This window comes from Giraffa tippelskirchi, chromosome 5 (assembly GCF_054371585.1).
Source record: "Giraffa tippelskirchi isolate mGirTip1 chromosome 5, T2T-mGirTip1v1.2.pri, whole genome shotgun sequence".
Lineage (NCBI taxonomy): Eukaryota > Metazoa > Chordata > Mammalia > Artiodactyla > Giraffidae > Giraffa > Giraffa tippelskirchi.
The window spans coordinates 11,673,994-11,698,642 of record NC_137279.1 but is presented as its reverse complement, the minus strand read 5'-3'; the positions used below and the strand labels follow the sequence as shown (position 1 = coordinate 11,698,642).

The 24,649-nt window shown below is 38.6% G+C and overlaps 1 protein-coding gene and 1 long non-coding RNA gene across 2 annotated transcripts in view; one reads left to right on the top strand and one right to left on the bottom strand.

Annotated features, from left to right (window-relative positions):
• The window catches only part of KCNK2 (potassium two pore domain channel subfamily K member 2), a 483,277-nt gene extending 480,519 nt beyond the window's left edge, over window positions 1-2,758 (bottom strand). The window contains exon 1 of the transcript XR_014053975.1: window positions 2,588-2,758. The gene's annotated coding sequence lies outside the window, so the exon portion shown is untranslated. The remainder of the gene's footprint in view (window positions 1-2,587) is intronic.
• Window positions 2,759-2,855: 97 nt separating this feature from the next.
• Window positions 2,856-24,649, top strand: part of LOC145506500 (uncharacterized) — a 72,434-nt gene continuing 50,640 nt past the window's right edge. Inside the window, exon 1 of the long non-coding RNA XR_014053978.1 lies at window positions 2,856-2,929. This is a non-coding gene — a long non-coding RNA (uncharacterized LOC145506500). The remainder of the gene's footprint in view (window positions 2,930-24,649) is intronic.

The window sequence follows — 24,649 nt, the reverse complement described above, 5'->3', positions numbered from 1 at the left end:
ATTCTTGGGCTTCCCTTGTGGCTCAGCTGGTAAAGAATCTGCCTGCAATGTGGGAGACCTGGCTTCGATCCCTGGGTTGGGAAGATCCCCTAGAGAAGGGAAAGGCTACCCACTCCAGTATTCTGGCCCAGAGAATTCCATGGACAGCCCATGGGTTCACAAAGAGTCGGACACAACTGAGCGACTTTCACTTCAATTTGATAGCTGAAGTGTTAGAACATAAGAGATTTCATTAGGAAAAGCACTGGCTAAAGTGATAACTATTGCTATTCTTGCAAAATGATTGGTGAAGTACCTTTCTATTTTACCTTGTAAAAATTCTTGGACATACACAAGAATGGGGTAAGACAGTTTAAAAGAAGGTTTTATAATGCTAACAGGTGCTTCCTTAACTCCTCCACTTAAGATTGATAGTTGATATACTCCTAAGAGGACATATCAGGGGCTTCTCTAATATATATTCCTAAGAGGACATATATATATACTCCATATACATATATTCCTAAGAGGACATAGCAGGGGCTTCCCTGATAGCTCAGTTGGTAAAGAATCTGCCTGCAATGCGGGAGATCTGGGTTCGATCCCTGGGTTGGGAAGATCCCTGGAGAAGGGAAAGGCTACCCACTCCAGTATTCTGGCCTGGAGAATTCCATGTACTGTATAGTCCATGTGGTCGCAAAGAGTCAGACACAACTGAGCAATTTTCACAAGAGGACATAAATTCTACATTATATTCTCAGATGATAATTTGACATGTCAGGAAATACAGAAAGGTTTTGCTATATAAGAGCATTTACCTCATCACATCCCATGGTATCTATGAGCCATACAGATGGACCAGACTCGGGCACTTTTCAGGCTGCAAGGAAAGGGGAGGTATGCTAAATAGAACCCAAAATTGAGGAGACGAGTCTGAGTTGGGGGAGGCCTAGATGGTTAGAATTTGCAGGGTCAAGACCAGGAGAGGAGGCACTATGTGGAGAGAGGGCACTTGAGCCCTGGAGACCCTGCAGGCTGAGCACTGGTTGGCACATATGTGAAAGGTCAAGGAAAGAACTAACAGAAAGGAGCAGAACAATTTCCAAAGATCACACAAAGCTGTGAGCAGTTCCAATTCCCGCCAACTTTTAGGGAGCAAAGAAACTCAGCACCAAAGTGGTGGGAGGGCTGATCAGGGAACTGCTACTTTTCGTAAGAGGCCTCGTGCCATTATCTGACTCTCAAACTCTGCGCTTATATAGCTTTGATTTTTTTAAAAAAATGTTTAAAAACAGTTATTAGAGCTGCACTATTCACAATAGCCAAAAAGTAGAATCAGCCCAAATGTTCATCAACAAATGAATAAATAAACAGTCCTTGGTAGAAGCACACAATGAAATATTATTTAGCCGTAATAAGGAATGAAGGGATAATTGTGGTGTCACATCACCGAGACATAGCCTGATCCTGAATTTCCCTCCTTCAAATTTATAGCTATTCACAGAGCAGTTCTCTGAGAGAAATCCAGAAACTAGTTGAGTGACCCCTTCATTTCAGGTGACAAAAAAATTATCCACATTGAAGCAGGTGGAAAAGGCTAAAAACAATCTCACCATAAACCCCACCTCCAGCCCCACCTCTACAATCAGGAGTGAAACCCCAAAGTCCAGCTTCTCCCTAAAGAGTGAAGGGCTTGGACTACAGATATAGCACTTCAACTTTTAAGGTTGCCACCCAAAGGTTCCCAAATCATCTGAGAGCCAATGGAGCTCCCACCAGTCCCACAGGACTATAGCAAACACAGAGCAGTTTTTAAATGGGAGTGCAAATATTTCTCAAAGCTACCCCCAGGCTCAGCCCAGGGGAAGCAGACAAAAACCCCCATCTCCCAGATTTCTTTTAGAAGGAATTTGAGTGCATATGTCACTAGCAGACATGGAAAAATATAAAGTCTGTACCACCCCCCCAAAAAACTGTTTGAAACTAATAAATTCAGTGAAGTTGTAGGATAGAAAATCAATATATAAAAATCAGTCACATTTTTTAAACATTAACAACAAACTATGGGAAAGAAATTCAGAAAACAATCTCATTTACAACAGCATCAAAAATAAAATACTTGGGAATAAATTTAACCAAGGAAGTGAAAGATCTGTACCCTGAAAACTATAAAGCACTGACAAAAGAAATTGAAGAAGACACAAATAAAAGGAAAGATACTTAGTGCTCATGGATGGGGAGAATTAATGCTGCTAAAATGTCCATACTACTCAAAGCAATCTACAGATTCAATTCAATCCTTAGCAAAATTCCAGTAGCATTTTTCACAGAAACAGAACAAACAATCCTACTACTAGCATGGAACCACAAATTATCCCAAATGGACAAACCGATCTTGAAAAAGAACAATGCTAGAGGCATCACAGGGCCTGATTTCAAAAGATGTTACAAAGTTCTAGTAATTCAAACAGTACTATTGGCATAGCAAGGTCCATGAAACATGATAGAGAGCCCAGAAATAAACCCACAGATACATGGGCAATTAATTTTTGACAAGGCATCATAGTACTTATATATGGAATCTTAAAAAAAAAAAAACCAAACTCACAAGGGCGCTGGACGATGCCAGGGCGCGCCGACCCAGTGGCTTCCCTGAGTTCAGGACCGACGAGTTGGGGTCCTCACACGGGTTCAGCAGTGTTTCTGGCCTCAAGGGTTCTGAACCGGCCGGAGCCTCTTCAAGCCGCGGGTCTGGAGGCACGCGGTGCCTGATGGGAGCAGAGATGGCTCTGCACCGCCCCCTGACGCACGGAGGGGCGGTGCCCGCCGCGGCCACGCCTCCAGGCCCTACTTGGCCTGGCTTTCTCGGATATCCCGGAAGAAGCCGGAGAAGTCTGTGTGGGTTCCGAGGTGCGACTGTGTCCTGGAGTCTTCGTCCTGTGACGTGATGGTGAGTGTGGTGGTGGTAGTCTTGGCAGCTCAGACCCAGAAACCACTTTCCTCTTTCTTTATCCTCCCCTGGAGCTGTGGCGCCTTCCTGCGCCGCCTGCCTGCCCCTTGCAGTGGGGTGACCCTAGCACAGGCTGTTGGTGCTTCTTGTAGTGGTCTTAGGTTCCCAGAAGAGCCAAAGCGTCTTATTTGGCCGTAAGTGGGGAAAGAAGAGCTGGCAGTGACTTTTGCCCGTCCCGAAGGCCTCAAGCCTTGGGCCGAATAGCAGCACCTCCGCTGGGAGGTCTAGTGCCGACCCACCTCTTTGGCACTTGTTCATGGGCTGCTGTCAACGGGGTCTCGGTGGAGTCGCCTTTGGTGGTAGAAGACCTTCCCGCGATTTGGAGTCTCCGCTCCTACCTCTCTGTGCCTGCGGCGCTGGGCCTGCTGGTGGTGACCCTGTGGAGGCAGCTGGCCAGGGCAAAGGCCTGAGTGGGCCCCCATCCAGCTACCGCCTTCCAGGGTGTCCTGCTGCTGTTATGGTGACTATCCGCTGTATCCAGGGGCCCCAGGGCCTGGGCTGCGGGTGGGAGCCCCCGGAGTGAAGGTGGAGGCCTAGTTCTGCGGGAGCCATCCAGCCAAGCAGCAGGCATCACCCCCAGCCCAGACCCTGTGGGCCTTCAGTTCAGTTCAGTCTCTCAGTCGTGTCCAACTCTTTGTGACCGCATGGACTGCAGCACGCCAGGCCTTCCTATCCATCACCATCTCCCAGACCATACCCAAACTCATGTCCATTGAGTCGGTGATGCCATCCAACCATCTCATCCTCTGTCGTCCCCTTCTCCTCCTGCCTTCAATCTTTCCCAGCATCAGGGTCTTCAGTTCCTCTCTACCCGTGGTACCCGCCTCCTGGCCACCACCAACGCTCTGATCAAGGGTGTGTTGCTATTGTGCAGATCTAGTTCTGCTTGCTCTGTGGGTACCTGGCCTAGGACTTGGTACTGCTTGGCTGTGCCACCAACTCCCTCGCCTGCTTCCTGACAACCAGTGTTCTAGTCAGGTCTCTGGCAGGGCGGGGCAGTCTCTCAATACTGAACATGCTCTTTGAGGCCTACCTAATGGCGCTGGCATTCCTGAGCCCCTGCCTGTCCCCTAGTGGGCACCTCTTCCGGGTTGGCCCTTGTGTGGTGTTGTGGATTCTGTGTCTGGGCATGTTCCATGTGAAGGTAGCTGCCAGCTCCCGGCTGCACTGGGAGGCTAGGAGGGGTAGGGGGAGCAGGGAGCATTTTTATTACAAAAAAAAAAAAAAACCTCACAGAAACAGAATAGAATGGTGGTTGCCAGGTATTTTCATTATTTCAATGAAAGATTGGTGAAGAGTACAAACTTTGTTATAAAGTGAATAAGTTTATAGCATAATGACTATAGTTGATTAGACTGTACTGTGCATTTTAAATTTGCTAAGAGAATAAATCTTAAGTGTTCTCACATGCACACAGACAAAAAATAAATATATAACGTGATGAGAGTGATGGATATGTTACCTTGATTGCGGGAATCCTTTCATGAGGTTACAGATATGAAATCATCATGCTGTACCCTTTAAATATATTTCAGTTTTGTCAATTATATCTCAGTAAAGCTGAGAACGAAAAGGAATGACATATTGATACATGCTGCAATGTGGATGAACCTCAAAGTCATTATACTGAGTGAAGGAAACCAGACACAAAGGATTACATATTGTTAAATCCAGAGATCAAACACAGAATGGTGGTTGACAGGGGGTTGGAAGGGGAAGGAATTGGGAGAAACTGCTTAATGGATAGGGATTTTACTTTGGAGTGATGGAAATGTTTTGGAACTAGACAGAGGTGGTGGTTTTACAACACTGTTACTGTGCTAAATGCCACTGAATTGTTCACTCCAAAATGGTTCTTTTTGTGTTATGTGAATTTCATGTTCATAAGTTATTTATAAAAGCACTTATTAGACAAAAGCAATAGATGCTATGTGTAATCAAGCTTTAGATGTGAATTGCCACTCAGTTGAGCTCTAATTAAGCTTCATAATAACCAACACAATTTATTTTCTCCAGAAATCTTGATGGGAGGACTTTCAAAAGAGTAAATCCACAGTGAGTGCCAGTCATCATTGCCAGAATATTAACACAAGAAAAGTTGCTAATTTGTTTGCAATTTAATGAAGAAACAAACATTGACAAGAGGGTGGGGAGAATTTGTTGAAGCTGAATCTCTGCCACATTTGTGCAGGGAAGCCTTGAAGCACCTTTATCTTTTAACAAAATGTAAATTTGCTTTTTGATTCAACACTGCTACCCTGACAAATGAGAAATTTCTCCTACTTTAAATTCAGCTGAAGATGAGAATTGTATCTTAGTGTATAATGAATGAGAGCTATTTAGAAACATAAATGTAAATGTTCTGTGGCTTATGGTCAGTCCTTTGTTTCCAACAACTTATGCGTTTGGCTTCTCTAGCTTGTATTTGTATTCTGATTGTGAAGATTATTTCTGAATCTTTATTTCATATATTGCCATGTCATTTAACATTTGAAAAACTGGACGGTTCGATTATGGCTCAGCTGGTAAAGAATCCGCCTGCAACGCGGGAGACCTGGGTTCAATCCCTGGGTTGGGAAGATCCACTGGAGAAGGGACCGGCTCCCCACTCCAGTATTCTGGCCTGGAAAATTCCATGGATTGTATACTCCATTGGATCACAAAGCCTCGGACACGACTGAGTGACTTTCACTTAAGATTCCTTTGGGTTTGGTTTTCTTTTGTTTGGATGCAAATCAAAATAACATGGAAACATTACAAGCATTTCTGCAATCTGCAGTTTCCATTATTTTTAACAAGATAAATCAAACATTAATTTCTTCCTTTGGATTACAATAAGGAGGCAACATGATGTGGAGTTTGGGGGTCAAGAGGACCTATATTTAAACCTTGGTCCTGCCCCTTAAAAACTTACATCGCAGTGCACATAATAGGTAGCTATAATTATTACCATTACCCAAAAAAGCAGAAATTTGAAGGAGAAAGGAAGGAGAAAGAAAAAAATTAGGAAAAGGAAAGGGAAAGTGAGGAAAGAATAAATTAGAATTTCAAGAGAAGCTAATTGGTAATTTATGCAAGAATCCTAAATCTTTGCCTTGGTTATTCCTCTGATTTTACTGTTTGTTCTTCCTTTTCTTTGCTTTCCTCTCTTTGGGGATGTTACATAAAATATCTCATCATTTTCCATCTCCTCTTGGGTAATATTTAATGAATACACAGAATTCATTATTGGGATAAAGGAGCAACAAGCCAATGAGGTAAATATAACTAGATCATAACGTAATGGAAATCTAGTTGTTCAAGCCCAAAGACTTGACTTTACAACTTTTTTTTCTGACTGTTAAAGTCACTATTAACACATGACCCCACAGAAAGTTTAAAAACACAGAAAAGTACTAGGAAAAAGTTAAAATCGCAGTAAATATGCCCACCCTGATATAACACAGGTAATATTTTTTTTCTCCCAGTCTTTTTTCCCCCTAGTCTTTGGTCTCAGTCTGTAATGTAATACTGTCTTCTGATGTTTTAGTTTTCATTATGTCATGAGCATTTTCCATGTCATTTTTTCCAAAAATACTATTTTTAATGTGTAGATGTTATCTTAGTTCCATTTAACATTAATAAAATGTTAATAGCACCTTCTACCCCAACCCACACCCCCACCCCAAACGCGTCCCCTCAGAATCCTGACAGAGCTGTAAAAGAAAGGTAACATGGGCTTTAAGAGTTGGGTATTGTTATATATGTCTTAATTTTACAAGTAAAGACTAACCGTGTATCTGAAAAACCTAAAAAGTTGGAAAAGATTGAGAAATAATACAGCCTTCTTCCCAACTATTCTTTTACTCTTCTTATTTTATTACACCTGTCATTTCAACATCAACTTCCATTGAAGCATAAGGAAAACTCTTCCCCTCAAGTTCTTTTTTGACTTAAATTTGTTGCTTGCCTTAGCAAAGGCAAGGCCATGTCCTCCAGAAGACAGAGATCATTTTGGCCACAGACATGCTCAGGCCTTGACTTTTCCTTAGTCAGGGAGGCAATTTGCCAATGAAATTAACTAAGTCATGTCTCAGCTGACTGCAAGTCAATGATTTTCCCTCATATTTGGCCCAACTTAGCCCAGACCTGACATAAAAATTAAAATGAAAACAAATTCAGGTGCTATCTTGAGCTTTTGAGGTTTCATTTATTTCAGAAAAGAAAGTGTGTAATGCACATCTTCTTAATTCTCTGGAGACAGGAAATAGGGAGAGGCATCTTAAATATTTCAACTCCCTTAACTATTTTAATCTCATAAATACTATGCACTAAATATTTGTTGACAAATGAGTGAATAAATGAATAAATTTTAGCATTAAATAATATAGAGTTTGGAAACCAGAGTCGGTTCTTGTGAACCCCAGTGACAGGAGTGTTAAATTGAGATAATCATGAATGTCCATGTATGTTGTAAATAGCAGAGTAAATGGAGAGCCATAGACTTCAGACTACACTTTTTTAGCCATGCCAACTGGGGCAAAGGACTCAAATTCAATAAACCTGTTTTCTTACCAGTAAAACTCGAATAATACGAATTTAGGAAACTGCAAGTTTTAAAATGTGGTAATATGTGTAATACATGTTGCAGATTAAATACTCTTTTCCTCAGGAATTAAAATTGTTTACATTTGTCAAGAACTTTAAGGTGTAGATTAAGTTGTAATTATGTTTCAGGAACTCTTGATGCTACAGTTTAAAAAGTAGCATCAAGCATCAAGTAGCATACTTGTTTGTCTTTAATTTTTTTCCCTTTTTTCCCCTTTGCTGGTTTCTTAAAAACAGAACAACTTTCACTATTTGTGACATAAATATAAGGCAGAATAATAATTGGGAGACTACTAGTATTTAACATCAAGGACATTGGCAGGTATTGATGAAATTTTGTGTTTAAACATTAATAGTTTTCATAAGTAAGGAGTCAACTTCAGAGTTATACTTGTGCTTCCTTAATGAAGTGATTACCACCAGATAATTTCAAAAACATATTTTATTAATGAAAGTATAATGAACAAAAGCCAATTGTAATCCTGAAATTGCTAAGGTGACTTAAGTTTATTCAAAATAATTTTGCTTCCATTTACACCCTTACAAAATGAATTTTATATTTTTCAAAATAAAGTGGAAATGAGCACCAAGACACACCCTCCCCCAAGGACCTCACCTGTTTTAAAGGCATGTAAACTCCTGCAGGAAATCATCTAATATATAGTAAGAAACTATTCCCCAAAGTCTTGCAACAGTTAATTCATGTACTGTACAAAGAATAGTCTTTGTGGTAGTTTTTTTTCCAGATAGTTGCCATTATTTTTTCTTGCTGATACCATTCCCCCATCATAGAGTGGAATTGATTTTTTATGTCATTCCCCCATGGAAAAGTGGAATTTTCCCTTCCTTCCCTTGAAACTGGGCTGGATTGAGAGACTGGATTGACCAATAGAACACAGAGGAATGAAGCTCTGGGACTTTTGAAGCTAAGTAGTAGGTTGGTACAAAAGTAATTGTGGTTCCAGACCATGAATTTTAAATCATTATATCTAGGCTCAAATACATCTTTATTAATCAAGCATATTTGATTATGTTTTGATTATCACATTTTGCCAACAAGAAACGTTTATTTATTCCTGTAGCATAAAAATTCACGCTTTGGAATTCACCAAACTCTTGGAAAGCATCTTCTTCCTCCTGCTGGTTGGAGAAGTGTTTTCCCTGCAGAAAGCTGTCAAGATGCTTGAAGAAGTGGTAGTTGGTTGGCAAGAGGTCAGGTGAAAATGGTGGAAGAGGCAAAACTTCATAGCCCAGTTCATTCAACTTTTGAAACATTGGTTGTGCAACATGCCATTGGGCATCGTCATGGAGAAGAAATGGGCCCTTTTGTTGACCAATGCAGGCTGTAGGCATTACAGTTTTTGGTGCATCTTGTCAATTTGCTGAGCATACTTCTCAGAGGTAATGGTTTCACCAGGATTCAGAAAGCTGTAGTGCATCAGACTGGCAGCAGACTACCAGTGACCATGACCTTTTCTTGGTGCAAATTTGCTTTGGGAAGTGCTTTGAAGCTTCTTCTCGGTCCAGCCACTGAGCTGGTCATCACCGATTGTCGTATGAAATCCACTTTTTGTCACGCGTCACAGTCTGATCAAGAAATGGTTGATAGTTGTTGTGTAGAATAAGAGAAGACAACACTTCTAAACGATGATTTTTTTTTTCGGTCAGCTCATGAGGCACTCATTTATCGAGCTTTTTCACCTTTTCAATTTGCTTCAAATGCCGAATGACCATAGAATGGTCAACATTGAGTTCTTTGGCAACTTCTCATGTAGTTGGAAGAGGATCAGCTTCGATGATTACTCTCAATTGGTCACTGTCGACTTCTGATGGCCAGCCACTCCATTCCTCATCTTCAAGGCTCTTGTCTCCTTTGCAAAACTTCTTGAACCACCATTGCACTGTACATTTATGTCAAAGGAATCAAACTTCTCATGTGATAGGTGGTTTCCCCTAGAGCATTTTAAGAGAAAGCAAAAGCATACCAAACTGTAAGACTTCTAATTATTAAGTCGGTACAAAGATAATTGCAGTTTTGCATTGTTGGAATTTTGCCATTTGATATTGAAATGCATTCTTAAATAAGTGTGGTTATGTTATACATCACTTTAATGCGTGTTTCTAGCCTTTTGTGTTTTGCTAATGACTTATTATTTGCTGTTTATTTTATATTTACTTAAGACTATACAGGGCTTCCCTGGTGGCTCAGCTGGTAAAGAATCCACCTGCAACGCAGGAGACCTGGTTTCCATCCCTGTGTTGGGAAGATCCCCTGGAGAAGGGAATGGCTACCCACTCCAGTATTCTGACCTGGACAAGTCCATGGACTGTATATATAGTCCATGGGGTCACAAAGAGTTGGACACAACTGAGCGACTTTCACTCACTTAGACCAGTCGGATTCTTTACCAACTGAGCTGTGAGGGAAGCCCTGAGACTATAGAAATGATGTGAGCAAATTAGAGTGACTTTTTTATTCAAGTTCATTAACTGTTCCTGGGCCAAATGCATTGTTGATGTTGAGAGTTGTCTTTGTTGCTTTATGACCCATTTTGAACACAAATAAAAAAGTGTGTTCTGAGGTAATGCTCAAGTGAAGGTAACATATGTTGTCATGTCTCATGAATGTATTTTTTATCATTGTTAAATATTTATACATTTGTATCTTTTTGTGTTGAATTTTTTAGCCTAGTTACTGACAGTAAATTTGAAATTAAAAGTCTAAAATCTTTAGACGTTTTTCAGCCTTACATGTCATTGATTAATGTAAATATTTAGAGTTTAGAAAGCACTGAAAAAAGACAACTTTATCTAGAAAACAAGGTAAATTACTACAGAGTTACAATTGGTATCTGTTATAACTAATGTAAGTGCAATCAATTATCCTGTCAGTATTTTTTCTTTTTGTTCTTAAGGGAACCAGATATTGTGTTTTTATTTTCTGATAATCTCATTTTATTGTTCTATTTCAAAGGGCATTTGACTTCATTTTCAGACACATATTAAGAATAGATAAGTTCTCAAATAAGCCTGAGTTTTGGGGACAAGATGGTGACATAAAAAGAGCTTGAATTCACCTCCTCCCATATAAACACCAAAATCACAACTAACTGCCAAAAAACCATTGAGTAAAAAGATATTCTGTATATAAAGACAAAGAAAATGAAGAAGAAACCACAGCAAGAGGGTAAGAAGGGCATACTCACAATATTATCAAATCCCATACCTCCCAGTTGGGCAACCCACAAACTAAAGGGGCTTGAGTCATAGCTTGAAAGAAAAGCTATGACACACCTACCATCATGATTATCTGGGTCATGAAGATCTTTTTTGTATAGTTCTTCTGTGTATTCTTGGCACCTTCTCTTAATATCTTCTGCTTCTGTTAGGTCCATACCATTTCTGTCCTTTATTGTGCCCATCTTTGCATGAAATTTTCCCTTGGTATCTCTGCTTTTCTTGACGAGATCTCTAGTCTTTCTCATTGTATTGTTTTTCTCTATTTCTTTACATTGATCACTGAGGAAGGCTTTCTTGTCTGTCCTTGCTATTCTTTGGAACTCTGCATTTGATGGCTATATCTTTCCTTTTCTCCTTTGCCTTTTGCTTCTCTTCTTTTCTCAGCTATTTGTAAGGCCTCCTCAGGCAACCATTTTGCCTTTTGGCATTTCTTTTTTGGGGGGATTGTCTTGATCACTGCCTCCTATACAATGTCATGAACCTCTGTCCATAATTCTTCAGGTACTCTATCAGATCTAATCCCTTGAGTCTACTTGTCTCTCCTACTGGATGATTGTAAGGGATTTGATTTAGGTCATACTTGAATGGTCTAGTGGTTTTCCCTACTTTCTTCAATTTAAGTCTGAATTTTGTAATAAGGAGTTCATGATCTGAACCACAGTCAGCTCCCGGTCTTGTTTTTGCTGATTGTATAGAGCTTCTAAATAAGAAAAGGAGTACATCAAAGCTGTATATTGTCACCCTGCTTATTTAACCTCTATGCAGAGTATATCATGAGAAACGCTGGGCTGGAGGAAGCACAAGCTGGAATCAAGATTGCTGGGAGAAATATCAATAACCTCAGATATGCAGATGACACCACCCTTATGGCAGAAAGTGAAGAAGAACTAAAGAGCCTCTTGATGAAAGTGAAAAAGGGAGAGTGGAAAAGTTGGCTTGAAGCTCAACATTCAGAAAACTAAGATCATGGCATCCGGTCCCATCACTTCATGGCAGATAGATGGGGAAACAGTGGAAACAGTGGCTGACTATTTTTCTGGGCTCCAAAATCACTGCAGATGGTGACTGCAGCCATGAAATTAAAAGACACTTACTCTTTGGAAGGAAAGTTATGATCAACCTAGACAGCATATTAAAAAGCAGAGACAGTACTTTGCCAACAAAGGTCCATATAGTCAAGGCTATGTTTTTCCAGTGATCATGTATGGATGTGAGAGTTGGACTATAAAGAAAGCTGAGCGCCAAAGAATTGCTGCTTTTCAACTGTGGTTTTGGAGAAGACTCTTGAGAGTCCCTTGGACTGCAAGGAGATCCAAAGGAGATCAGTCCTGGGTGTTCATTGGAAGGACTGATGTTGAAGCTGAAACTCCAATACTTTGGCCACCTGATGCAAAGAGCTGACTCATTGGAAAGACCCTGATGCTGGGAAAGATTGACGGCAGGAGGAGAAAGGGACGACAGAGGATGAGATGGCTGGATGGCATTGCTGACTCGATGGACATGGGTTTGGGTGGACTCTGGGTGTTGGTGATGGACAGGGAGGCCTGGCGTGCTGCAGTTCATGGGGTCGCAAAGAGTCGGACACAACTGAGTGACTGAACTGAACTGATAGAGCTTCTCCGTATTTGGCTGCAAAAAATATAATCAGTCTGATTTCAGTATTGACCATCTGGTGATGTCCATGTGTAGAGTCATCTCTTGTGTTGTTGGAAGAGGGTGTTTGCTGTGAACAAACCTAAGGGACACAACAAAAGCGATTCTAAGAGGGAACTGTATAGCAGTACAGTCTTACCAAAATCTCAACTAGACAACCTAGCCTCACACCTAAAGCAACTAGAGAAATGAGAACAAACAAAACCCAAAGTTTGTAGGAAGAAAAAACTTCATGAAGATCAGAGCCAAAATAAATGAAGTAGACACTGAAGAAAAAAAAAAAATAGAAAAGATCAGCAGACCTAAAAGCTGGTTCTTTGAAAAGAAAAACAAAATTGATAAAAATTTAGCCAGACTTATCAAAAAAAAAAAAAAAAGCGGGGGCCCAGATCAATAAAATTAGAAATGAAAAAGGAGTAGTTACAACTGACATCACAGAAATACTAAGTAGCATAAGAAACTGTTATAAGCAACTATATGTCAATAAAATAAACAACCTGGAAGAAACAGACAAATTTTTAGAAAGATATACAATCTTCAGAGATGAACCAGAAAGATATAGAAAATATGAACAAGCAAGTTACAAGTACTGGAATTGAATATTTGATTTTAAAACTCCCAATAAATAAAAGTCTAGGACTAAGTGGCTTCACAGGAGAATTCTATCAAATATTTAGAAAAGAGGTAACATCTATCCTTATCAAACTATTACAAACAACTGCAGAGGCAGGAACACTTCCACATTCATTCTATGAGACCTGATACTGAAACCAGATAAATACATCACCAAAAAAATAAAATTACCAACCAGTATCACTGATGAACATAGACACAAAGATCTGAGCAAAATACTAGCAAACTGAATCCAAAAGTACATGAAAAGTATAGTACACCATGATCAAGTAGGATTTATCCCAGGGATGCAAGGATTTTTCAATATACACAAAACAATCAATGTGATACACCACATTAATAAATTGAGAATAAAAAACAGAGATGGTCATCACAATAGATGCAAAAAAAACTTCTCCTAAAATTCAACATCTGTTTATGATTTAAAAAAAAAAAAAACTCTCCAGAAAGTATGCATAGAGGAAACATACCTCAACATAATAAAAGCCGTATAAGACAAACCCACAGCTAACATCATACTCACTGTTGAAAACCTGAAAGCATTTTTCTGTGAAATCAGAATCAAAAGAAAGATGTTCACTGTCACCACTAAAACCAAGAAAACTAGACTTTATTCAGCATAGTTTTGGTAGTCATAGCCACAGCAATCAGAGAAGAAAAAGGAATAACAGGAATCCGAATTGGAAAAGAAGAAGTAAAACTGCCATGTTTCTGGATGACATGATTCTATACATAGGAAAGCCTAAAGATGCTATCAGAAAGCTACTAGAGCTCATCAATGAATTTGGTAAAGTTGTAAGATATAAGATTAATACACAGAAATCTATTACATTTCTATACATTAACAATGAAAGATCAGAAAGAGAAATTAAGGAAACTATCCCATTTACCATCATATCAAAAAGAACAAAATATCTGAGAATAATCCTACCTTAGGAGACAAAAGTCATATACTCCAAAACTGTGAGACACTAATAAAAGAAGTCAAAGATGATGCAAACAGAAGGAAAGATACACCATGTTCTTGGATTGGCAGAATCAATATTGTCAAAATGACTGTACTACCTAAGGCAATCTACAGATTCGGTGCAATCCCTGTCAAATTACCAATGGCATTTTTCACAGAACTAGAAAATGTTTAAGTTTGTATGAAAACACACAAGAAAGACCCAAGTAGCCAAAGCGGTCTTGAAAAAGAAAAATGGATTTAGAAGCATCAAGCTCCCTGACATCAAACTATGCTCCGAAGCTACAGTGATCAAAAGTACAGTATGGTACTGAAACAAAAATGGAAACATAGATCAATGGAACAGGATAGAAAGCCTTTCAATAAATGGTACTGGGAAGACTGGCCAGCTACATGTGAAAGTATGAAATTAGGACTTCCTTGATGGTCCAATAGTTGAGAGTTTGCCTGCCAATGCAGGGGACACAGGTTCCATCTCTGGTCTGGGAAAATACCACATGCCAAGGAGCAGTTGAGCCTGTGCATAACGACTACTGAACCAGGGCTCTAGAGCCTATAAGCCACAAATGCTGAGCCAGCACAGCATACAACAGTTACTAAAGCCTGAGCACGTGGAGCCCATGCTCCACAGCAAGAGAAGCCAGTGCAATGAGAAGCCCATGGACCACAAAGAAGAATAGCCTCTGCTTGCCGCAACTAGAAAAAGCCCATATGCAACAATGAAGACCCAGAGCAGCCAAAAAAATAAATACTTTCTTAAAAAAAAGAATAGAATTAAAATATTCTCTAACACCATATACAAAAATAAACACAAAATTGATTAAAGGCCTAAATGTAAAACCAGGTATTATGAAACTCCTAGAGGAAAACATAGGCAGAACATTCTTTGACAGAAATTAAAGCAATATTGCTTGGGTCCACCTCCTACAGTAAAGGAAATAAAAATAAACAAACAGGACCAAATTAAACTGAAAAGCTTTGCACAGGAAAGGAAATCATAAAAAACAAGTTACAGAAGGGGAAGAAATATTTGCAAATGATGCACCTGACAAGGGATTAATCTCCAAAATATATAAACAGCTCATGCAACTCAATCTTAAAAAAACACCACCTAATAACCCAGTCAAAAATGGCAGAAGATCTAAGTAGATATTTCTCCAAAGAAGACATTCAGGTGGCAAACAAGCACATGAAAAGATACTCAATATCACTAGAGAAATGCAAATCAAATGTGCAATTAGGTATCACCTCACAGAGGTCAGAATGGCCATCATCAAAACGTCTGCAAATAATAAATACTGAAGAGGATATGGAAGAAAAGAAACCCTCCTACACTATTGTTGGGAATGTAAATTGACACAGCCATTATGAGGAACAGTATGGAAGTCCCTTAAAAAACTGAAAATAGACCAACAAAATGATCCTACAGTCCCACTCCTAGACATATGTCTGGAGTAAACTCTAATTCAAAAAGATAAATGCACCAAAATGTCCATTGCAGCACTATCTACAATGGCCAAGACATGGAAGCAACCAAAGAGTTTACTGACAGATGGATGGATAAAAAAAGATGTGATATATATACACACAATGGAATATTACTCAGCCATTAAAAAGAATGAAATAATTTCATTTGCAGCAACATGGGTGGACCTTGAGATTATCATACTAAGTGAAGTAAACCAGACAGAGAAAGACAAATATCATATAAATATTTTTATGTGGAATCTTAAAAAAATGATACAAATGAGCTTATTTAACAAAAGAGCACTAGAAGCACAGACATGGAAAACAAATTTATGGTTACCAAAAGGGTAAAAGGGGGATAAATTAGTAGTTTGGAATTAAAATATACACCCTGTGCTAATGGTACAGAACTTGACTCCCAATGGAGACATAAGAAATGCAGGTTCGACTCGTGGGTTGGGAAGATCTGGAGAAGTGCATGGCAACCCACTCCAGTATTCTTGCCTGGAGAATCCCATGGACAGAGGAACCTGGTGGGCTACAGTCCACAGGGTCACAAAGAGTTGAACATGACTGAAGCGACTTAGCACACACATATATAAAATAGATAATCAATAGAACCTACTGTATAGCACAGGGAGCTATACTCAATGTCTCGTAATAACCTGTATTGGAAGAGAATGTTAGGGTAGCTTTGGCACCTAAGATTTTATTTTAGATTCAGATTTTATTTTTTTAATTAAAATAATATTGAAATATAGTTGATTTATATTGTAAATTATATATATTAGACATATATATGAATTCAGTTATATATAGTTACTTATATATATTCTTAGGGATTCATATATATAATCTATATAGTTGATTTACAACATTTCAATATTGTTTCAATTAAAAAAATAAAAGCTGAATACTTAGATGCCAAAGCTGCCCTATGAATTTGAACTTTGGAGAAAAAAAGAGAATAGATAAGCCTGGGCTTGATGAGATAGGTTAATCTAAGTATATTAAGTTTGCATTTTTGTAGTCACCTCACAGTCTTTCTTACATCTTTCAAATCAAGGTTGAAAACTAAACAATTGTTTTAATCCACTGTGTTCCCAGATAGTAAGAACTTCGAAGCTTCCTTTTCTTTTATGTTTTAATTTTTTTTTTTTTTGTAACTTCTGCCTCCAAAATCTTAAACCATTTGGACACTGTGCTTCCTGGTTTAAATACTTTAGGTCTTGGTAGAGGTGCCGTTTGTCTCTACAAATTTCTTCTCTGTCATGTGTGAAGCACAAGAGAGAATGAACATATAACTCTTGTTTTGAAATCGATCTGAGGGTAGATCCACTTCAAAAGCTTAGGGTCCATCTTTGAAGTTTACTTCACTGCAAAAGCTTTGCCTTGAAGTGTGTTATAGAGAGAAATGCACACCAAGACATCCTGAATTTTAAGGTTTATTGAGAATTACGTCCTGTAGAGAAAAATAAAAACAAAATAATAAATGAGGGAAAACCAGCCTGAAAGTAAACTTGAAGAAATGTAGAAATAAATTTTTTCTTTATCCAAAAAAAAAATTCATATGTTTACTTTGCATAAGTTTTAGCATACTTTTTCTTCAAGGCTTATTCTACTAATAACTTTAAACTAAAAGATTTTTCATTCTAAATAAAATAATATTGTAAACAATTTGAGTATTTTTTTAATCTAATAAAATTTAAAATAGTATTAAATAGAGACCACCACTGGGAGTCAAGGGTAACAAAGAATAGTGCCGTTTCTCTTTGTCATGTAAAAAGTTTAAAGTGTTACTATATGGAATGAGGAACAGAAAAAGATGTAGTATAAAAGATATCTGTCATTTTATTTTCTTTAGAAGTTTCACTTAAACTAAGGTACTTCTTTAAAGATAAGGTGTTTTCTGTTTTATTCACTGATGTATATATTTCACTAGATTAATGCCAGCCACATTGTAGGTACTCAAAAAATGTTTACTAAATAAATGAATGCATCACTAGTGAACCAGAGAGGATACAGAGCCTCAGTATTTTTTTTTTCCTTTCATCTGCAAATTCAGATAATAATACACATTTCATGTGACTAGCACTTTCACTTTCATACCCTTCAAACTATCAGTTCCATTCTTGGACATATACTTTTAACTATAGACAGTCTTGCATAGGTGAACAAAAAGAACTTTTGTAGCAGCATAAAATAATAATAGCCAACTGAAAACAACTAAAGCATACCTTCCCTAGTGGAATAATTTACAGCAATGGCAATTAATGAATAAAATCTACGTATTTTGGCTAAATCTTTGTAATATTAGATTTAGAGATATAAGCAAATCTGTAAGGACTACTACTACTTTGTTTTAATTAAAGTTTAAAAGTAAATTAAACTTAAAATACTGAAGTATTTGTAAGTATTAAAACTGAAAAGTAAGGCAGGGAATAATGAGCACAGAAGTTCAAAATGGTTTCAACAAGATGGGAAGAAACAAATGGAGGAAATAAAGAGAAGCATAATGATGAAAGTTGTACCATAACCCTTGAATTGAATCCTGGATAGGAGGGTACCAATTATATTATTAAATAAATGAATCCAAAGGCCAATGATTAAACTGTAATAAACAAGGATGATCACTAACATCAGGGCTGTACCCTGACCATGCTAATTTAGAAAAGAAAAAGAATAATAGAAAAAGGATTAAAATTTTTGATAAGGTTGCAAAAGTCAAATTTGTTGTGAAAATTATCAAATCATATATAATCAGAAATATTAAATCATTTGAGTAATTTTTACTCGAAGAATAAATGCATATGTGCATTTAAAGGCAGAATATTGTTAACTTTAAGATAAAATCAATTTATTTTCATAATTTTAACTTTAATTTTAAGTCTCAAACTTTTTTTCTGTTTGTTGTTTTATTCAAAATGGTAAATTTTGATTATTCCTTTTCTAGAACCAATAATCTTAAATTAACACGTGTTGGAAAGAGCTTCCTCATATTAGTCCAAAATCTGCCCTTTGCAGTTTCTCTGTTGACGCAAGTTCTGTGTTTTGGTACGCATTCCTACTTATTTGAAACAGCCTTGCTTCTAGATTTCTACCTCCTCCTTTATAAATCTTACTCTGAGTACTCAGTGATTGCTGTCTTTTATGATTCCTTGTCCGCATCAGTGAGTTGATTATTTAAATTTTTAATTGAACTTATGTGCTCATTCCTGGCCTCCTCAACTACATTATAAGCTACTTGAGGACTACAAACTTACATGTTTATATCTCATATTTGGAGTGTCAGACACTCACGTTTCCTCCCATCCAAGTCCTTCCCAGTAAAGAATGGATACTGGAAGATGTGTAGAGATATAAAATCCAGTTTTATTAGTGATGATCTAATAACTTAAAAAGAAAAAACTGATAAAGCTAGGTTGGAGAATGTAACTGAAACCTGAGACCACACTGGGATCTTGAAAACAGTCAAGTCTTCAAAATATTTGCAACTAGAGAAAATGGAGAATGTCAGACTTTCCCTCCTCTGTCCTTGGTCTCTTAAAAAGCCCCTCGCGAGGGTGCTGTGGTGTGGAGAATAGTCGTGTAGGACCATCGTGCATGAGCAGAGAGTACAGGCACTTCCCAAGAGGGAGATTTCCCATTGTCAGGTAACAGCATCAACCAGTAACATTGGTTAGTCCATCTAATTAGGTGAAAAGAGGAAGAAACTGAAATGTTCACTGCGCTAATCCCACACTCACTGGGAAAGGAGTAGCACTCTTCTCTGGTAGAAATACCAGAGAGAACATGAGCATCCTCTGTTGAATGAATGAATGAAATGAAAATGTTCATGAGACAAAAGGCAAATTGTGATAAGGGATGCCCCTGTACAAAGAGAAACACAGATATTCTGATGCAAATGATACCTGACCTACAACCTTATTGGTCCCTGGTACAACAGCTGCGAATCAAGATATTGTACACTGGGCTGGTATCCTATATACATACAATATTATAAACTGAATTTTCATGTCTGGAAACAGTTTATACCTAAAGAAATGAATATAAACCACAAATAGATGTTTTTACAAATAACTGAATATAAAGCTAAGTATAAATATTGCTAAATCCTAAAGGAAATCAATCCTGAATATTCATTGGAAGGATTGATGATGAAGCTGAAACTCCAATACTTTGGCCACCTGATGCGAAGAGCTGACTCATTAGAAAAGACCCTGATGCTGGGAAAGATTGAAGGCAGGAGGAGAAGGGGACGACAGAGGACAAGATAATTGGGTGGCATCACTGACTCAATGTACATGAGTCTGAGCAAGCTCCAGGAGATGGTGAAGGACAGGGAAGCCTGGCGTGCTGCAGTCCATGGAGTTGAAAAGAATCGGACATGACTGAGTGACTAAACAACAACAACGATAAATGTTGCAGGGCTTGGGGAGGGGGAAGGTTCTGTAACTGATTTGAACTAGGTGAGGCTTTTGCAAATATATGTCCAACAATATGTCTCTTTCCTGATCAGTCTTCCCTACATCAGACAAAGATATTCTTTCCTCCAAGGAACTTTGATCCACATTCAAAATTAAGGTCATCTTTTGTACAATTATCATTGCCCATGCAATGTTCATAAATGTGTTCAGAAGTTTTTGAACAGTAAATGGTAAGAGAATGAGGGAGTGGAGGAGGGAAGATATGGCAGTTTCCATAGTGACTACTTTACTGTGACAAATAGATGTATTTAGTGGAACAGTCATTCATTCTAGGTCACATTCTTTAGACTGTCATCCATGTGGCACATGGGCCACAGCATGTGGGATTTTAGTTCCCTGACCAGGGACTGAACCCATATACCCTGCAGTGGAAGGCAAATGCTTAACCACTGGACCACCAGGAAAGTCCCCAGTAGTTTCTTTCTTTTTATTGCTGAGTAATAAAAAGGTATGGTATGGCTGTGCCACAATTTATTGAATCACTCCCTGAAAGGACGGGAGAAGGCAATGGCAACCCACTCCAGTACTCTTGCCTGGAAAATCCCATGAACGGAGGAGCCTGGTAGGCTGCAGTCCATGGGGTTGCAGGGAGTCGGACACAACTGAGCGACTTCACTTTCACTTTTCACTTTCATGCACTGGAGAAGGAGATGGCAGCCCACTCCAGTATTCTTGCCTGGAGAATCCCAGGGACGGGGGAGCCTGGTGGGCTGCCATCTATGGGGTCGCACAGAGTTGGACACTACTGAAGTGACTTAGCAGCAGCAGCAGCCCTGAAAGGACATCTGGGTTATTTCTAGGTTCTGGCTTTATGAATAAAGCTATAATAAGCATTAGTGTACAAGTTTTCACGTTACCTTAAAATTTTACTTCTCTTGAATAAATGCCCAGGAATGCAACTGCTGAGTCATATAGTAGCTTAATGTTTAATTTATTAAAGAAACTGCTGCACTACTTTCCAGAAAGGGTGTAATATTTTACATTCCCATCAGCAATGGATAAATGATCCAGTTTCTCTGCATTGTTGTCAACATTTGGTGTTGGCACTACTTTTTATTTTAGCCATTCTGATAGGTGTGTAGTGATATCTCACTGTAGCTTTAATTTGCATTTTCCTAGGGGCTAATGCTGTTGAACATCTTCTCATGTATTTATTTGCCATCTGTATGTCTTCTCTGGTGAAGTGTCACTTCATACCTTTTGTCCATGCTGAGTTTTCAGAGTCCCTTTATATATTCTAGATGATAGTTCTGTGATAGGTAGTTTGTAAATATTTTTTCCCCTCTGTAGCTTATCTTTTAATTTTCTTAACTGAGTTTCACAGAGAACTGTTTTTAAGTTTGACGAAGACCAATTTATCAAATGTTTTCTGCTTTCCCTGTTAAGTCTAAGAACTCTATGTTTAGCCCTAGATTAAGATTTTTCTATGATACTTTTCTTAAAATTTTATTATAGTTTTACCTTCTATATTTAAGTCTATGATCAATTTTGAGTGAATATTTGTGTAAGGTGGGAAACCTAAATTGAAAATCCTTTTCTTAGCATATGGATGACCAATGCTCTAGCACTAGTTATTGAAAAGGCTATCTTTTCTCCACTGAACTGATTTTTCACCTTTGTCAAAAATAAGTTGGCCGTATTTATGTTGGTCTACTTTTGGGTTTTCTGTTCTATTGACCCATGTATCTATCCTTCTCCCAATAACACACAGTCTTGAATAGTGTAGGTATATAATAAGTGTAGGTATATAATAAGTCTTGAAATCAAGTAGACTGATTGCTTCTACATTATTCTTTTATGAAACTATTTTAGCTCCTATAGTTCCTTTGCCTTTCCATGTAAATTTTATTTCAATTGAAATATAGTTAATTTACAATGTTTCTGGTATTCAGCAAAGTGTTTCAGTTATATATATGTGTGTGTGTGAATGTATATATTCTTTCTGAGATTCTTTTTCATTATAGTCTATTACAAGATACTGTGCATAGTTCTCTATGCTATACAGTAGGTCCTTGTTTATCAATTTTATATACAGTAATGTGTATCTATTAACCTGTGCTATACAGTAGGACCTTGTTCATCCAGCTGAACTTTTAAATTTTGGTTATTTGCGTTTTTCAGGTCTAAAATTTCCACATTGTTCTTTACATTGTTTTTACATTCCATTGATGAGACTTTCTACTTATTCATTGAGTTTTTCTTTTTTCATTTGTTTCAGGCATGTTCATAATTGCTCATTGTTAGCATCTTTATCATGGCTGTTTGAGAATTTTTGTCAAGATACTTTTAACATCCCTGTCATCTTGGTGATGACATCCATTGATTTTGTTATTTGGTTTGAGATAATTCCTCATTGTATGGCAAGTGATTTTCAATAAAAACTTAGACATTTCTGTATTACATTATGAGACTCTGGATCTTATGAGAGAGGTGCCTCCTCATTACCACTGGATAAGGATGAAAGTTTCTGCTCTCCACATGGTCTCCACTGACACCATGGCATGGTGGCCTTATTAACACTGGGTGATGGTGAATGTCCTGAGTCTCTACTAGAGTTCCTTTGATGCCATGCCCACTAGTGGAGAAGTGTTTGGGTGCCTTGTTATAGCCTTGCTAAGGTTGAATTCTGAGCTCCCCATTTGCCCTTTGCTAGCATGGGTAGGGGCTTCCCAGGTGGCACTAGTGGTAAAGAACCTGCCTGTCAATGCCGGAGACAAAGAGATGCAGGTTCCCAAACCCTAGGTTGGGAAGATCCTCTGGAGGAGGGCATAGCAACCCACTTCCATTTTCTTGCCTGGAGAATCCCATGGACAAAGGAGCCTGGCAGGCTGCAGTCCATAGGGGTGCACAGAGTAGGATATGACTGAGGCGACTTAGCACGCACGTATTGTTTTTAGAGTAGAATGGTTATTGTCCAAAATGATTCTTTATTGCTAGGTTTTCTGCTTTCCAGATTTTTTTTTTTTAAACTTGGCTGTCCCAGGTCTTACTTGTGGCACGTGGATTCTTGTTGCCATGGGCAGGATCTTCATTGCGGCATGCATGATCCAGTTCCCTGATCAGGGATCAAACCCGGGCCCTCTGCCTTGGGAGTGCAGTCTTAGCCCCTGGGCCACCAGGGAAGTCTCTCTCCTGATTCTTTGACTAGAAACAGCAGACTTTTGTTGAGACTTCTTTGGTCTGTGCCAACTGGAATTTCTGAGTTGGCAGCTTCATCTTCATTTGCCTATCTGAGGCAGAAAGAAAAGCCAAAGAACCCGTCAGTGTTTTGTTCCTTGGGTCCCAAGGTCCTTAGCTAATCTGCTCTCTTCTCTCCATCTTTCAGAGTCTTCTTACGTTTGTTCTATATATAATATTAATATATGGGTTAATCTGTTCATATTTATATAATTATATATTCATATTTTATATATTTGCTTTATACATAATGTCCAGGGTTTTTATAACTGTTCTTGGTGAGAGAAATAGAGAAAAAGTACATCTATTTCATCTTTCCAGATGTGGAATTGATTTTTAGTATTTCTTCTAATGTTCAAATGTTTCTACTTTTTCTCTTACTTGTATTGCAGGCATTTTCTCCCAGGTGTAACTTTTCTTTTAATTTTGCTTTTCAAGTCTTTGACCATTTCATTCACAGGAATTTTTAAGGAGACAGTTTTTTTTTTTCCAATGGCTAAGAGAAAAGCAGACAATTAAAACAGAAAGAAACTTCAGTTCAGTTCAGTTCAGTCGCTCAGTCGTGTCCGACTCTTTGTGACCCCATGAATCGCAGCACGCCAGACTGCCCTGTCCATCACCAACTCCCGGAGTTTACCCAAACCCGTGTCCATAGAGTCGGTGATGCCATCCAACCATCTCATCCTTTGTCGTCCCCTTCTCCTCCTGCCCCCAATCCTTCCCAGCATTAGGGTCTTTTCCAATGAGTCAACTCTTCACATGAGGTGGACAAAGTATTGGAGTTTCAGCTTCAACATCAGTCCTTCCAATGAACACCCAGGACTCATCTCCTTTAGGATGAACTGGTTGGATCTTGCAGTCCAAGGGACTCTCAAGAGTCTTCTCCAACACCACAGTTCAAAAGCATCAATTCTTCGGCGCTCAGCTTTCTTCACCGTCCAACTCTCACATCCATACATGACCACTGGAAAAACCACAGCCTTGACTAGATGGACTTTTGTTGGCAAAGTAATGTCTCTGCTTTTTAATATGCTATCTAGGTTGGTCAAACCTTCCTTCCAAGGAGTAAGCGTCTTTTAATTTCATGGCTGCAATCACTATCAGCAGTGATTTTGGAGCCCAGAAAAATAAAGTCAGCCACTGTTTCCACTGTTTGCCCATCTACTTCCCATGAAGTGATGGGACCAGATGCCATGATCTTAGTTTTCTGAATGTTGAGCTTTAAGCCAACTATTTCACTCTCCTCTTTCACTTTCATCAAGAGGCTCTTTAGTTCTTCTTCACTTTCTGCCATAAGGGTGGTGTCATCTGCATATCTGAGGTTATTGATATTTCTCCTGGCAATCTTGATTCCACCTTGTGTTTCTTCCAGCCCAGCATTTCTCATGATGTACTCTGCATATAAGTTAAATAAGCAGGGTGACAATATACAGCCTTGACGTACTCCTT